Genomic DNA, 4,281 nt, shown 5'->3' with positions numbered 1-4,281 from the left:
CCGGGAATCCTAAGCAAATGCTGGCATAATTGCCGAGCAGATGAGTTCTTTTGGCCTAAGAAAGTATATAATAACTTTTAATTATGTCTAACCAGCACCTTTTTGCTGGATTGTGGACTCTCTATACTCACTTGCAATGTCTACAATGTCATGATCACTATCTTGTCCTTGTGGAAAGAGCTTTATTGCCTGGTCCTAGCAATGAAGGTAAGCCCGGTTTGGCTTAATGTTGATTGGTCCCACCTCAATGAAGCCAAGGCAGTGATAGACTGTTTGGAATTTGGACAAAAAAGGGGAAAAAAAAATTCTTCCTACCTTAAATGGAGATCAGATCCTCGAGGTAGCGCCTTGACATCAAACTTTTGTATCTTGAGTGCCATTATTAACTAATGTTAAAATGTTGGGGCAGGGTTGGATAAAAACTGAATGTAAGCTACATTTTCAAAGCTAGAAATTGAAAACAAAGGAAAAAAACTTTTTATGTGTTTCAAGTTTTAGCAATCTAACTTTTGTATTATATTTAATCAGTTTTACTCAAAAATGGTTTTGTTGCCATGGCAATTCTGTTAGGTTTGGATGACTTAACTTTTTTATATGTAACTTTCTTTCAAATATTCAACTACATGGGTTGTCATAAATTAATTGAAGTAAGATTTTGGTAATTTAATTGTTCTAATGCTGATGTTATTGGAAGATTATCTGAAGATTATCTTATCCATTTTGATTGACTTTGACTCCTCTTTTGTACTCTTAAATCATGTTTGGTATGGAGGATGATGGATAGGATAGGATGATAGTCATCGTAATAGTATGTTTGGTTTGTATCTAAAGAAAGGGATACGATTACAAGGAGTATAATCATTCTCTTGGTATAGGATGATTCAATCCTCTTAAAGTGGAGAGGATTATTTTTAATCCGTGGGATTGAATTACATGTCCTATTATATCCTTAAAAGTTTCATCAATAATTTAAATTGCATAAACTTTGAGAAAGGATAATTTTGACAAATAAATAAATTATCCTATCTTAATCCTTATACACATCAAACACAAGATAGGAGACATTAATTAATCTAATCCTATTCATAATATTATCTTATTTTATTCTATCATAGTCTTGTGTATCAAACACATCCTAAGTCTTAAAACCAACTATTATCTGAAATGTATCAGTATCCTTGTCAATTTGATATGTAAAGTTTCTACACATTTAATTCTGTTTTATTTTGCACTGCAGCAACTCTCTCTCTCGAAGGGTTTGCTGGTGACACAGCTAAGGCACATGAAAAAACTAGCATGATTGCTGGTAAAGGTGTAAGCAATATCAGAACAGTTGCAGCCTTCAATGTGCAGAACAAGATCCTTTCACTATTTTGCCATGAGCTCCGAGTTCGATGGATGCAAAGCCTTCACCACAGCCAAACTTTTGTTCTCTTCTTTAGCCTATCTCAACTTGCTCTTTATGCTTCAGAAGCTCTAATACTTTGGTACAGTGCCCACCTTGCTAGCAAAGGTGTCTACACATTCTCCAAGGTGATCAAGGTTATTGTGGTATTGGTGGTCACGGCAAATTCTGTGGCAGAAACTATTAGTCTTGCTCCTGAGATTATTAGGGGTGCTGAATCTGTTGGTTCAGTGTTCTCCATTTTAGATCGTTCAACCAAGATTGACCCAGATGATCCTGAGGCGGAGCCAGTTGAATCAATTTTTGGAGAAGTTTAACCTAGGCATGTTGATTTTCCATATCCTTCACATCCGGATGTCAGTGTGTTTAAAGATCTTAACCTTCAAATCCGTGCTGGCCAAAGCCAAGCACTTGTTGGGGCTAGCTGCTTTGCAAGAGTTCAATCATTGCATTCTATGATCCTACATGTGGAAAGGTTATGATAGATGGGAAAGATGTCTGGAGATTGAACTTGAAATCTCTTAGGCTTAAAATTGGATTGGTGCAACAAGAGCCAGCCATCTTTTCTGCCAGCACTTTTTACGATATTGCTTATGGAAAAGAAGGGGCAACTGAAGCTGAAGTAATTGAAGCAGCCCAGGCAGCTAACGTGCATGGTTTTGTTAGTGCATTGCCTGATGGGTACAATACACCAGTTGCTGAGAGGGGTTCAGTGCTCTGGGCGTCAGAAACAAAGAATTGCAATTGCAAGGGCTGTGCTTAAGGATCCAACAATATTATTACTTGATGAGGTCACCGGTGCACTTGATGCAGAATCAGAGTGTGTGCGACAAGAAGCACTTGAAAGGCTAATGAGGGGTAGCACCACAGTGATCATGGCTTACCGTCTCTCAACATTAAGAAATGTTGACACTATTGGAGTAGTGCAAGATGGGAACATCATAGAGCATGGCAGCCATGCCGAATTGATTAACCGAGCCAAAGGAGCCTATTCGAGGCTCTTGCAACTACAACACCATCATATATGAGAGTTTTTGATTGAAGCAACATGGCCTTGTGTCCTTTGTGTTTCCATCTTTCTTCTCTGAATGATGATAGCTGTAGATATGGGAATGTGGAGACTGTATCTTCAGAAGTAATGCCCCATTTCCAATGGGGTAGGGGAAATGTTAAATTATTGATATCTATGGTGTATATCCCCCTTGTCTATCCAGTTGGTCTGGTGATTGATTGGCTTTACTTCTTTTTGTAATTGAAATTTTAAATACTATAAAGTCCTAGACACCACCTTTCCAGCCCTTAATGGAAACCGTTTTCTTGATCTAGCTTTCCATTGCATGCGTTTGCTGAAGGGTTATTTTCTGTTCTAGATGAAGGCATCCCTTTTTCTATGGCTTCCAGGCCCACATGGAATACTACGATATGTTTTTAGCATTCTAACAAAATGTACAGACATATTGATTCATAGCAGATGGTAATGAAATTATTGTAAAAGCAAAAGATCTTAGATGTAAAGTTTAAGTCTATGTTGCAAAAATGTATGTCATGACCCACTATGTGCATATCTAAAGGGCCCAATTTTGAGCAATTTTTTTAGTGCACCTGTAAATGTGGGTACCCTTTTCTTATACTTGAATTCAGTGTGTTTTTCTGAAGTCCATCCCATACTTTTTGAAAAATGAAAATGAAAGTATGGACAGCTTCTTCTATCATCCACATGATTATAGAGTTCACTAAAAGGTGCATTTCTGTACTTTGTCTGTCACAAAGGTCAAAAAATTAAGTAGACTCCAAGGGAGTTGTCCCTATGCAACTTTTACAGTTCACTGATATTTTTTGGCATTGATATTGTGGGGGTGAAAAAAAGATGGTAGAGTGAGTACAAATAATTAATGATTGAGATGTTTTAAGCCTTTAAGGAGATCAAGGGGCCATACTTGTCAGCTTTCTGATCAAAGCTTTCAATAATTTTAAGCAGAAAATGATGTTCATATTTCATAGAAAGATAATCACTAGGGGAGAAAAAAGAAGATGAAGGAACCCATGTTCTATCAATCAAGGCAAAGACTTTTTATGCCAAAATTTTGCCGAATTTTGTTTGTCAGCATTCTTTAGCGTACAGCCCATTGATATTGGCCTGTCTCTACATATATTTTTCTTGGTTGTAAATGCAGTAAAACAATTAAAAAATAGCAGATAATATGGGGAAAATATATAATCCAAAGAAAATAAATTCCTAGGGAAGGAGGAAAATACAGAAGAAAACCACGAAAAAGTGTGGGGATGCAATGCTTTTCTTTCTGAGCCTAGTCCAATTCTTCTCTGGCCTGACAATGATGGGCAAGGCCGTTGAGCATCCAATTGGACCAGCCAACCCAAGCTAGAATTCTTTTTTTTTTCTTTTCTATGGCTTTATTCATCTTTTAGATTCTTTCTCAATTATGTTTTGTCCCCCAAAACTTCAATTTAATGAACTTTTTGCATTTCTAATATAGTTTTTACCTCTTAACTTATATAAATATAATAAAATATATCTTGGGCCAAATCCAACATATTGTGAACAGTAGTGAGTCTTTTGGTATATGGGCTTGACCAAGTCTTCCAGCACAGCTGGGTTATGGGACCAAGACTCAGCATTGGCATGGCCAATGGTTTAGCCCAATTGAACTAACTCAGACCAAGGCCTGGGCAAGTTGCACAAAGAATACATTTTGGTGTTGCCTTTCAAATTAGATCCTCAAGCGAGTTCTGAGATATAGATGAACATCAAGCCCAACCCAAATTTCCATATTCTGACAGGCAGGCAAGCTACCTTCTGAGAATGATGTTTGGATCCATGGATGACAATAAGCACATTATTTTTTCATGTTTAGCAA

General features: G+C 37.1%; 1 pseudogene across 1 annotated transcript; it reads left to right on the top strand.

The window, feature by feature from the left end:
- On the top strand, positions 1 to 2,567 carry LOC111300957 (ABC transporter B family member 19-like; annotated as a pseudogene). Its single transcript, XR_016329518.1, has 2 exons — positions 1 to 340; positions 1,238 to 2,567. The product of XR_016329518.1 is annotated as an ABC transporter B family member 19-like (transcript).
- The last annotated feature ends 1,714 nt before the right edge of the window (positions 2,568 to 4,281 follow it).

The sequence above is a fragment of the Durio zibethinus genome, chromosome 18 (genome assembly GCF_047325235.1).
Source record: "Durio zibethinus cultivar Kanyao isolate XHJ-2024 chromosome 18, ASM4732523v1, whole genome shotgun sequence".
NCBI classification, from domain to species: Eukaryota; Viridiplantae; Streptophyta; class Magnoliopsida; order Malvales; family Malvaceae; genus Durio; species Durio zibethinus.
Note: the sequence above shows the minus strand (reverse complement) of the source record. Positions and strands in the feature narration are given on the sequence as shown.